Here is a 13,638-nt window from a genome sequence, read left to right as displayed (position 1 = left end):
CAGGCTATCCAGCTGAAGATACTTCATAGGGCCCATATAGCACCGGTTCGATTAGCAAAATTTAAGGCAGGAACGTCTCCAATGTGTCCTAAATGCAAAATAGAGGTGGGCACTCTTGTACATTGCTTATGGATCTGTCATAAGATCCGGAGATATTGGACTAAAGTAGCAAGTACCCTGACAGAAATTTTAGGAACGGAAATTAAAGTGGACCCTGTATCTCTCCTCTCGGGCTTTTCGAACTTTCCCTCCCTGGACACGTACGGGAAGAGACTATTTTCTATTCTTTCTTTCTGTGCAAGGAAACATATTTTGGTGAACTGGGCGGCTGAGGGCCCCCCTGGACTTTCAAATTGGCACAGACTAATTATGGAATGTATTCCCCTTGACTTCCTTACAAATATGGTGTACCGAATTATTTTATGAAATATGGAAGCCCATTTTGAATTATATAAATACAGATATTTCGGCTATCCTAACAAGGGCTTTTATTTAATTGAGATTACAAACCTGGCTGGTCCGGGGCCCCTCTGGGGAGGAATCCCGCACGAATACGGGTTTTATTATATCTGATGTTAACACATTCCGAGCATGTAAGAGACTTAAGTATACACTCTGGTTAGTTGTAGGTTAGATTAGTAGATAGTTGAGTTTTGTTTTTTTTTCTTCTTTTTCAGTTTTTTTTGTCTTTTGTTAAATTTTGGCTATTGTATATTTGAGTTAATTGTATATCAATGTTTATATCTGAGAGTTTTGTTTATTTTTGTAAACTTGTAAAAATGTTAAATTTCTAGTAAAAATATCTATAAAAAAAACCATGAAGGATCCATGTATAACTTTGGATCGCCAGAAAAGGCTAAAGAATTTTTGGACTCTCTTCGATAAATTGTAAGAGATAATAGATGTTGGTTTGCCTTTTCCCCCACTCCAGTTTATATCCCCCTTTTTTTTCTTACCTTATTGTTTAATATTATCTTGGGGGTGGGGAGAGGGATTTATTTATTTGTTCTCTATTTAACGATTTTCTCCTCCCCTTGGGGTTTTTTTTAAAATTTTATATATATATATACATATAAGCCGGGGGGGTTTAGTTAATGTTGGTGGGGGGGAAGTGGTTACCTTATTCTATTTTACCTCTGTCTCTCAGAGCGGGGTTGTTTTCCCTTGTTACTTTGTATTATTATATTTAATTATTATTTGTTGAGGTTGTAATTTTAATTTTATAGTTATATATGTTAATACATGATATTAACACTACCAAATATATCCAGGTGTTGGTGTGGGTGGGTGGAGGTGGGGGTAGGGTGCTCACTGTTAACTCTAGCTTTGTATTATATCTGAATTCTCCTTATTCTATTGAGGAGCGCCTGGGTCAAGGGTGGGGCATTGGTTAGGAGAGGATACGGTGGACCTTTGGAAAGGAAGTGACACCCCCTGGGAACAAAGGGGAAAATCTCCATTTAAATACGTTTTATGTTTTTTTTATTACTTAGAAATAGTTTTTTATTATACTGTTGTGAGTGTATTAGAGAGCCTTTATTTTTGTAAATTTTATATGCTCTATGCTCGGGATGTTCTGGATAGGGTTTCCCCTCCTGAGGGGTCTCGGATTTGCCCAGACAATTATAGTTGATCAGTCGATTAAGTGGTGCACCTGGAATGTCAAGGGGAGTAATTCGCCAGTCAAAAGGAAGAAAATATTATCAAATCTTAAGAAGGAAAGAGTTGATATAGCTCTCCTACAGGGGACACACCTGTTGGATAAAGAACACTTGAAATTACAACAGGGTGAATTTGATCAGGCCTTTTTTTCTTCTTTTAGCTCAAAAAGCAGGGGAGTTGTTATTTGCCTCCAACCAGATCCATTACTCCCATTGACCAGCCAACAGGTGGTACCCTCTACCTATCTTCACCTATCCCCACTTCACTACCCTGCCCCCTCCACTCCCTTTATCTGCAGCTCCCACAACACCCACCTCCAGTCCTGAAGAAGGGTTACACCAGAAACATCCACTCCTCCACCTCCTGATGCTGCCTGCCTTGCTGCGTTATTCCAGCCTCCTGCCTGTCTACGTTGGTTTCCAGCATCTGCAGGTTTTTTTGTCTCTAACCAATCCTGCCATCCCAGGAATCGACTTGGAAAGCCTTTGCTGCACCTTCTCAACTGCAAGCACATCTTTTCTCAAATAAAGAGACCAAATCTGCAGACAATGTTCCAGGTGGAGACTTACCATTAACCTATATAATTGCAGTCAGAAATCCTTAGTCCAGCACGCAAATCCTCTCACTCTGAAAGCCAACATACAGTTCACTTTCTTTACTGCCTGCTGCACCTGCGGGCAGGTTAATTTCAGCGAATGGTGCAAAAGGACACCAGGGTCACATTGCAAATTCCCCTCTCTCAATTTGCGGCCTCTCAAATAATACTCTGCTGGCATATTTTTGCTGCCAAAATATTATCCGCGTTATACTGTATTTGCCATGTATTGGCCAACTCACTCAGCTGTCCGTATCACACCGCCACATTTCTGCATCTGACTCACAGCTCACCTTTCCACCCAGGTTTGTGTCATCTGCAAATTTTGAGATTTTACATTCAGCTCCCTCATCTAAATCATTAACATCGATTTTGCATGGTTGGGATTCTAGTGCCAAGCCCTGTGTTACCCAACTAGTCACTGCCTTTCATTCAGATTAGGACATCTTATCCCAATGTTTTGCTTCCTGTATCGAATCAATTTTCTATCCACCTCAATACACTATCCTCAATCTCACGTACTGTACTTTTACACATTGATCTTTTATGTGGAACTTCATCGAAAGACTCTTGGTAGTCAAAATAAACCAGATCCACTGGGTCCTCCAATCAACTGTTTTGGTTACATTCCGGAAGGATTTCAGTGGATTTGTCCAGAATGATTTCCCTTTAGCAATTCTATGCTGACTGTATCACATTCTACAGTGCTATATATCTTAACTGCTGTAAAGATCTTCGAGCATTTTCTACTAATGGCATCTAACACACTGGACTACGATCCCTGTTTTCTCTCTTGCTCCCTTTTTAAACAGTCGGGTTACAGTCAGGATCCTCCCATCTGTAGGAACAAAAACACAATTTGCTGGAAAAGCTCAGCAAGTCTGGCAGTATCTGTGGAGACAAATCAGAATTAACATTTTGTGTTGAGTGACACGGCAGTTCCGAAGAAGGGTCACTCCATCCAAAACATTAAATTTGATTTCTGTCTACAGATGCTGCCAGACCTGCTGAGCTTTTCAACCAATTTCTGTTTTTATTTTAATTTATGGCATCTGCAGTTCTTTTGTTTTTTTTTTCTCCAAGCTGTAAGAACTGTTCTGGAGTCTAAACCCTCATGGAAAATGATTACAAATACATATATTATTTCTCGGGTCACTTCTTTAAGTTCAGAGGAGCCTCGATTATCCAAGTATTGATTATCCAAATTTTGGATTATTCAAACAAGTTCACAAGGCCCCGATGCTTGGATAAACTGTATTATTCAACATTCAATGATCCAAACATTCGTGTATCTGAACAAAATAATCCCCATGTGTGTCATTCAGATAATCGAGGTTCCTCTGTACTTGGGATGTACATTATCAGACCGTGACCTTTTTTCAGCCCTTTTCAGCCTTCAGCATTAACAAGAGTAAGGACTATTACTTGAATGGTCAAAAGGTTACAGCATACCGCTGTGCAGCGGTACCTGGGTGTCCTTGTGCATGAATCACAGAAGGTTGGTCTGCAGGTGCAATCGGTAATTAAGAAGAAAATTGATTTCTTTTCCTTCATTGCTAAAGGAATTGAGTTGAAAGACAGTTTCTGCAGTTGTATAGGGTGCTGGTGAGGCCGCACTGTGTGCAGTTTTGGTCTCCTTACTTGAGAAAAGATGCACAGGCACGAGAGGAGATGCAGAGGAGGTTCACGAGGTTGATGCCGGAGTTGAGGGGTTTGGTTAATGAGGAGGGACTGAGCAGACTGGGATTAAATTCATTGGAGTTGAGTGGAATGAGGCGGGATTATCTAGAAACATATAAAATTATGAAGGGAATGGATAAGGTATTAATAGAGAGGATGTTTTGAACAGGCCAGGAAACTAAGGCAAGTGGTTCTAGCTTCAAAATTAGGGTGAGCAGATTTAGGACTGAAATGAAAAGGAACTTTTTTTTACCCAAAGGGTTGTGAACCTATGAAATTCCCTGCCTAGTGAAGTAGTTGTGGCTTCCTCAGTAAATGCTTTTAAAGCTAAGAGAGATAATGCTTTTCAGCAATAAAGGAAATAAGGGTTGAGGTAAGAGGGCGGGTAAGTGGAGCTGAGGCCATGAAAAGATTAGCCCTGATGTTATTGAATGGCCGAGCACACTCGAAGTGCCGGACGGCCTCCTCCTGCTCTTAGTTCTTATGTCCGTATGTAAGCTTTCCCAATCCATCCTCACTAAACTCATGCCTCATTCCGTCGTAGTTTCCCTGATTAAGTTTTGGGACCCTCGTCTCAAAAACAACTCCCTCACATTCCAACTTGATGATGTGTGCACCTGTATGTGTGTGTGCATCTGGACCAGATGATGGCGGTGGGTCAAGACGATCACTGACCACCACCCTCTCAAGGGTACTGGGGAGTGGGCAGCATTACCATAGATGCCCTGCTCCCAGGAAATATTGAAATGAATATACTGAGGCTACTTGTGAAATCAGCCCTGCATCCTTATGGAACATTCTACGGATATTCACACATGTGCTTTGCAGAATTTCCCTTTCTCCCTGCCTTATATTTCTGTGATCCAAGTCCACGTTAGGTGTTCTTGCACTCTATTCTTTTATCATTTAATTTCAGGTCTGTTTGTTCAAAAGACTGTAAGTAATATCAATCTAATTACATCCTTGGAGGATTTCGTTGTGATGTATATAAATACTTTGAGCTGGTGACAGTTTCAAGTCAAGTTTGGAATAATTTGATAGAGAAAATGAAGTACCGCTTCAGTTTGGTACCAATACTTGCTGATGTTGATGTCATTTTCTGCCCTGTGCTTGTCGCTGTTGCAGTGTCTGGTAAGTAATATGTGTCAAAATCAGCTGTGAACTAATTGTGAACCCTGTCAAATATAATGGTACGAAATGTATTAAATGTTCAAACAGTGGAAAAACTTGATGAAGATTGATTCGACATGGAAACATGAAATTTTGTGAATAGAGCCAACTCATAGCATGTTTCTTTATTGACTGATGACAAAAGATTGGTGGACTTGAATGATAAAGAAACATGATTTGAGTTTATAACTCAGGAATCATTGGCAATTGTTTCACTGTTTGGGGGTAATGACATTGAAAAGCAATTTCCACTGCTTGGCATTTCCTGCCTTGGGGCACAGTGGTCAGTGAAGTTAATACCATAAACTACTTCCTCATAATCCTATCCAGAGTTTCCAGACTTGAGCCTGGACAACTCATGTTCCTCTCCTCTTACATCTGAGACAGCGTATTCACCAGTACTTTTATTCTCACTTGCGTCATGGGAGTTGCTGGCTGGTCATTTATTGCCCTTCCATAGTTGCCATTGAGACGGTATTGATAAGCTGCCTTCTTGAACCACAACAGTCCCTGTATTTTAGGTAGACCCACAAATGAAATTTCCTGGATTTTGACCCACCGACAGAGAAGGAAAACTGATATGTTTCTAACTTAAGATGGTGACTAGTTTGATCATGGACTTGCAGATGTTAGCAATCACATATATCTTTCTGCCCTCATGGCTCCAGAGCAAAGTTTCAAGATATAGGACATAACGTTCTGCATGGTATCTTGTAGATAGTACACACTGCAGCTACAAAATGTTGGTGATGGAAGGTGTGAATGCTTGTGGACATGGTGCTAAACAATGAGTCTACTTTATCCTGGTTGGTGTCCATCTTCTTCAGTGCTTCGGTTCTGCAACCATCCAGGCAAGTGGATAATGTTTCATCATACTCCTGCATTGTAGATGTTAGGCAGGCATTGGGAGTGAGGAAGTGAGTTACTCAGTGCAGTGTACCAAGCTTTTTTATTTGCTGTTGCAGCCATTATATTTTCTAGTGTGTCGAACTGAGCTTGTAGTCAACAGTAACAATAAGGATGTTGACAGTAGGGAATTCAGTGATGGTAATGCAATTAGAGTCATAGAGTTATATAGATGTAAGGCATGGAAACAGAGCCTTCGATCCAACTCGCCCATACTGACAAGATATCCTGGAAGAATCTAGTCCCATTTGCCAGCTTTTGCCTATATCCCTCTAACCCCCTCCTCTTCATGGAGCCATCCAGATGCCTATTAAATGTTGTAATTGCACCAGTCAACGTCACTTCCTCTGGCAGTTCAGTCCATACACGCACCACCCTCTATGTGAAAATTTTGCCCCTTTGATTCCTTTTAAACATTTTTCCTCTCACCCTAAACATATGCTGTCACGTTTTGGACTCTCCCACCACAGGGATAACACTTTGTCTATTGACCCTATCCATTCCCCTCATGACTTAATAAACCTCAGTAAAGTCACCCATCAGCCTATGATGCTCCAGGGAATATAGGCCCAGTCTATTCGGCCTCTGCCTTTGGCTTGAACCCTCCATCCCTAGCAACATTCTTGTAAAGCTTTTCTGAACCCGTTCAAGTTTCACAACATCCATCCTACATCAGGGAGACCGCAGAGCTGCCCACAGTCTTCGAAAAGTATCCTAACCTTTGCCCTGTACATCTGCAACATGACATCTAAGTTTCTGTACCCAATGTATTGACCATTAACGGCAAAATTGTTTCTAATTGGAGATGGTCATTGTGTGGTATACAGTTTACTTTACACTTGTCAGCCCAAGCCTGGGTCTGGAGATCCAGTGGTATCTCATATCTTGGGGACCTATTTAAAGATGGGGTCTTGATGTCTTTTGAACAGCTGCGTCAGAAATTCGGATTACCTAATGGAGACCTCTTTCGATATTTCCAAATTCGAGACTATATACAGAAGAAGACTATGTTATTAGATAGTCTTTATAGATCAGATAGAGAATGTAGAGTGCTACGACCAATGGGGGTATCTTCCGTCAGTACTATTTATCATTTACTACATGATGAAGTATCGGGAGATATGGACAATCTGCTTAAAATATGGGATCAGGATTTGGGACTAGAAATCTCTATGGAAACGTGGAATGACATTTGGTAAAGTGCTAGAAAAAGTACCATCTGTAACAGAACTCAGGCTATCCAGCTGAAGATACTTCATAGGGCCCATATTGCACCAGATCGATTGGCAAAATTTAAGGCAGGAGCATCTCCAATGTGTCCCAAATGTAAAATAGAGGTGGGCACTCTTGTACATTGTCTGTGGACCTGTCATAGGATCCGTAGATATTGGACTAAAGTAGCAAGTACCCTGACAGAAATTCTAGGAACGGAAATTAAAGTGGACCCTGTATCTCTCCTTTTGGGCTTTTCGAACTTTCCCTGCCTGGACATGCACGGGAAGAGACTATTTTCTATTCTTTCTTTCTGTGCAAGGAAAAATATTTTGGTAAACTGGGTAGCTGAGGGCCCCCCTGGACTTTCAAATTGGCACAGATTAATTATGGAATGTATTCCCCTTGACTTCCTTACAAATATGGTGCACCGAAAGACCGAATTATTTTAGAAAATATGGCAGCCCTTCTTGAATTACATAAATACAGATATTTCGGCTATCTTAACAAGGGCTTTTATTTAATTGAAATTACGAACCTGGTTGGTCTGGGGCCCCTTAGGAGAGGAATCCCGCACGAATACGGGTTTTGTTACATTTGATGTTAACACATTTCGAGCCTGTATCTCACAACTCAATTTCTATGTTATTTGTTGTTTTTTTTTCCTCGCTCTCTTATTTGAATAATGTAAGAGACTTAAGTATACACTCTGGTTAGTTGTAGGTTAGATTAGTAGTTAGTTGAGTTTTGTTTTTTTTATCTTTCTCGGTATTTTTTTTCTTTTGTTAAATTTTGGCTATTGTATATTTAAGATTTAATTGTATATCAATTTTGTACTTGAGAGTTTTGTTTATTTTTGTAAACTTGTAAAAATGTTAAATTTCTAATAAAAATATCAATGGAAAAAAGCATTGTCTAAATTTATATTTCTATGATTCACTGACCCTGCAAATATAAATAGCATTTAACTTAGAAGGTAGAGTAGAACTGAAGGAATGTATACAGTCTTGTGTCCAGTGATTAAAGGAAAGTATAATGATAGCCTAATCAAAATGTATTGATATTCCTGGAATAGTTGGAATCCAATGAAGTCAGAGATCTTGTCATTTGGAATGATATTTAGTGAGTTCAGGAGAAGGTACCAGAGGGAGTGGAGTACTGCAGCAAGAAATGTTCTCAAGGAAACAAGCGACAGAGGGCATGGCAATAGAAGTATAACAAGGAAGATGGAGGCGGAGAAATCATGTGTATGACTGCAAAGTAAGGAGCCTTTGTGTGTCTATAATAGGATGCTGAAGGGAATGTCAGGGAATTATTCATAGCGTTGATGAAATAGACATATGGGGGTTTTGAGGAACAACTTTTTTATTCTCAGTAGCACCTTCCAAATTCATGGTCTCTACACACAGGACAAGTGCATCCAATGCACGGGAATCACTATCACCTGCAAGTTCCCGTTGAACCTACTCTAATACTGGGAAATCCTCACCACTGTTCACAATCTTTTGTTCTTGTGTGGATCAGCTATCTGGAATGTCTTAGGTAGATTTGTGCCATTGATTCTTTTTATCAGCATTAGTCTAAACTATTGATAGCAATTAAGGAAGGATACCCAGTGAAAATCTTCGGCAGAATATTGATATGGTCTGGATAATCTTAAAAGGTTTATTACTTATTACTCAACCTGTTAAGTAATTGTCTCTTGAAAGACATCATGCTCAAATAAAGAGTAAGTAATCATTACTGCTTCTAGTGCTAATGAGGTATGAATTGTTGATTTGTTATGTGTTGCATGGCAGTGTTAGTTCTGTTGCAATCCATTTTCCATACTAATTGACCTTATTCCAGTAATGGCAAGGCTTTGGTGTAAAATCATCTGTTTCAATTAGTCGCTTACTGCTGATTAAGTTTCTGGTCTTAAACTCATTGGATTCATTAGTGGAGTCAACTATTTTGAAAGGATGGGATGCTGAGATTTTAGTTTCCTCTCCATTAATAGCTCTGATGGTAAGAAACCACATTGGAGTGCAATGGAATAGTACTTTTGTGGAGTTGTGAGATGTCTCTGTTCTTTTTATTGAGGCTTTTGACTTTTGAACTGCACATTCGGCTTTTAACTGAGTGTACTCATTGGTTGAACCAGGGAAGTTGGTTGCTGGATAGTTGGTTTGCAATGCAGTGTGACACCAACTGCATGGATTCAGTTTCCATATCAGCTAAGCTCAGCATGAAGGTCCTGCCTTCTTGACTGTGTCCCTTGCCAGAGGTGTGGTGACCCTCAGGGTAAAGCGATCACCAGTTGTTTTTTTCCTGTAATGAGATGAGTTGGAAACTGAAACATTGTTGTAAATTTCTCTAACATCTCATAGACAAATTAGGTAATTCTCAGTTATAACCACATTTAAGATTCCATGTGTGGCAAATATTTCATGTAGGACCTGCTCCTGTGGAATATAATTTCTTTACTTCAATTTATTGAGAGTAGTAGTCAATCACTATTATGATAGAATTCTTACTGAAGATAGAGAGTGAGGTAGTTGATTCTGAAGCTAGGGTCCTGAATCTTATTAAGCAAAACTACGATGATATGAGGCATGAGTTGGCTGTGGTGGATTAGGAAATGTTACTGAAAGGAATGATAATGGAGAGGCAATACAATTATACAAAGAGGGAAAGGGTAAACTACAAAAATTGTTAATTCCTGTGTGGCACAACAGTGCAAAGAGAACAGTAGCCAAACTATGGCTTACAAGAGAAGTTAGAGATAGTAGGAGATACAAAAAAGACATACAAATTGGCAAGAATAAGCAATAGATCTGATGACTGGGGACAGTTTAGAAGTTAGCAAAGGAGGATCAAGGGATTGATTAAGAATGGAAAAATAGAGTATGGGAGTAAGTTTGCTGGAACATAAAAACTGACTGTGAAAATTTCTATTGATATGTAAGGAGAAAAAGATTGTTGAAAACTAATGTAGGTCCCTTACAAGCAGAAATGGGTGAGTTTATAATGGGGTCACACAAATGGCTGATAAACTAATGCCATACTTTGCTTGGGGAACACAAGCTTTAGTGGGAGGAGGAATTAAAACAAAGACGTATTCATAGAGAAATGGTATTGGAGAATTTGATGGGATTGAAAGCTGATAAATCCCCAGGACCTGATAGTTTACATCCCAAAGTTCTTAAGGAAGTGAACCTAGAACTACTAGATGCATTTGTTGTCATCTTCCAAGAATCTTTAGACTCAGGACGGTTTCTACAGATTGGAGGATAGTTAACCTAACCCCACAATTTAAATAGGGAGATAGAGAGAAAACATGGAATTATAGACCACTGTCTAATGTAACTAGTGGAAAAGATGTCACAGACCATCATCAAGGATTTTATAACAGAGCACTTAGAAAGCAGTGATAGAATCAGGTACAGTCAACATGGACTTACAAAAGGGCAATCGTGCTTGACAAATCTACTGGGATTCTTTGAAGATGTAACACATAGAATTGATCAGGTGAACCGGTGAATGTGGTTTATTTGAACTTTCAGAACGCTTTTGACAAATGTCCCACATAAGAGAATAATGTGTAAAATTAAAGCACATGGAAGTGGGGTTAGTGTACTGAGAAGGGTAGGCAATTGGTTATCAGACAGGAAACAAGAAGTAGGTATACATGTGCCTTTTTCTGAATGGTAGGAGATGACTAGGGGGGTACTGCAGAGATTAGTACTAGATGTCCAGCTATTTAAAATATATGGTGATGATTTAGATGAGGCAACGAAATATAATATCTCAATATTTGCTGATGACAAAAAGCTGAGTGGAAAGGTGAGCTGTGAGGCGAACAGAGATTTTATAGTGTAATTTGGACAAGGTACATGAATGCATACAGCACAATATTGGTAAATGTGTGGTTATCCACTTTGGTAGTAAAAACAGCCAGCAGATTATAGATTAGATTAGATTACATTACAGTGTGGAAACAGGCCCTTCGGCCCAACAAGTCCACACTGACCCGCCGAAGCGCAATCCACCCATACCCCTTACATAATACTACGGGCACTTTAGTATGGCCAATTCACCTGACCTGCACATCTTTGGACTGTGGGAGGAAACCGGAGCACCCAGAGGAAACCCACGCAGACACGGGGAGAACGTGCAAACTCCACACAGTCAGTCGCCTGAGGCAGGAATTGAACGCGGGTCTCTGGCGCTGTGAGGCAGCGGTGCTAACCACTGGGCCACCATGCCGCCCACATGTTTCCATTCTGTACATCTCTATGATACTATGACTCTCTGTAGAACTAGAACTTGTGCTTCTGTCAGGAGGTCAGGAATTCCCAAAGACAGAAGATCTCAAAACTGTCAGACATTTGCCAAACATAGCCACAAAAAAGGGCTATTTATTCATATTGCTTTTCCCACCTGACCATGGGAATATGTAAGGACAAAGCTGTCTGTGTTTTCAATATAGAAACACAGAAGATAAGTGCAGGAGTAGGCCATTTGACCCCTCAAGCCTGCTGCACCATTCATTATAAACATGGCTGATCATTGAGCTTGATACCCCACATCCCTTGATACTTTTAGTCACAATAGCTATGTCTATCACCTTTTTGAAAACATAAAGTTTTCGCCTCAAACATTTTCTGTGATAGTGAATTTCATAGGGTTATCATTCTCGGGATGAATTTTCCCATATCTCAGTTCAAAAGGATTTACCCCTATATCTTTAAAATGTGACCCCTGGTTCTGCACTCACCCACTTACTTTCAGCATCTGGTGTAAGAGGATACCCAGACCTCATTGAACATACCTCTTGCTTAATTTATAGCCAATTAATAACAGGACCAATCATTTCTGATTCATTTCTAAAAGAAGCATGAGACCCAATATATAATCTGAAAACATTTCACAGTCCTACAAAACTGCAAGGCCTTCCCTTTGTATAATTGAATTAGATAATATTTGGGATCCATAACATAGTGGTTTTCTGCATCTTTCTGGCTGTTCTTGGAAGAGAACTGTTCCAATATGTGTGGCTGAGGCATTCACAATAATAAGTCAGGAAAAATAGACTGAGGTGGGCCATGGCTTCTGCAGAAGTCAGTATGTCTTTGATTTTCTTCTTGATGTGTGTCCCAGCATTGTCCTTGACACTTTATGAGTGAGTGTCTCAAAGGTCCAATGGTAGTTACCATGGCTTCTGCTAACCCATTTACCATTCACAGAAATCTCAGAAAGTCACGTACTGACTTTGGAGCAAGAATTATTTTACTGCCCTTGAGTTCTGGGGCCTGGCTTCTTGGTATATTTGTCAATATCCCAGAAATTAAATGGTGTCCTTGGAGAAGTCACATTTCTCATTCAGTTAGCTTTGCAATTTTTTTCACCTTCAGGTAATGCTTGGTCATGAAGTTCTGTTTTTACATGCAACAGAACATCATTCATATGATTATAATACCCTCCAAAACTAGTAGAATGTCAAGCATTTTACATTTGGAAGGTCTCTGGAGCTGAGGCAATTCCATAACATAAACTGTTGAAATTGTATTTCCCAGAGTGTTAAATGTGATAAACAGTCTGGATACTATACCTAATGGAATCTGCCAGTAACCTCTATTGGCTTTAGGTTTAGTGAAAATATAACTTTTAAAAATTTTGGATAAGCCCTGAATTGACAGTGGCTACTGGATGACTTTCTTAATCATTACCTTATTGAGTTATAGAGTCATAGAGATGTATAGCGTGGAAACAGACCTTTTGGTCCAACCCGTCCATGTTGGCCAGATATCCCAACCCAATCTAGTCCCACCTGCCCATATTCCTCCAAACCCTCCCTATTCGTATACCCAACCAAATCTCTCTTAAATGTTGCAACTGTACCAGCCTCCACCACTTCTTCTGGCAGCTCAGCTCATTCCATACCTATACCACCATCTGTGTGAAATGTTTGCCCCTTAGGTCTCTTTTAAATCTTTCCCCTCTCACCCTACACCTATACCCTCTAGTTCTGGACTCCCCCACCCCGGGGAAAAGACTTTGCCTATTTACCCTATCCATGCCCCTCATAATTTTGTAAACTTCTCTAAGGTCACCCCTCAGACTCTGACGCTCCAGGGAAAACAGCCCCAGCCTGTTCAGCCTCTCCCTATAGCTCAAATCCTCCAATCCTGGCAACATCCTTGTAAATCTTTTCTGAACCCTTTCAAGTCTCACAACATCTTTCTGATAGGAAAGAGACCAGAATTGCACGCAATATTCCAATAGTGGCCTAACCAATGTCCTGTACAGCCGCAACATGACCTCCCAACTCCTGTACTCAATATTCTGACCAATAAAAGAAAGCATACCAAACGCCTTCTTCACTACCCTATCTACCTGCGATTCCACTTTCAAGGAGCTATGAACCTGCA

Source organism: Chiloscyllium plagiosum, chromosome 32, assembly GCF_004010195.1.
Source record: "Chiloscyllium plagiosum isolate BGI_BamShark_2017 chromosome 32, ASM401019v2, whole genome shotgun sequence".
Taxonomy (NCBI): domain Eukaryota; kingdom Metazoa; phylum Chordata; class Chondrichthyes; order Orectolobiformes; family Hemiscylliidae; genus Chiloscyllium; species Chiloscyllium plagiosum.
The sequence above is the reverse complement of the archived record's forward strand: the minus strand, read 5'-3'. Positions refer to the sequence as shown.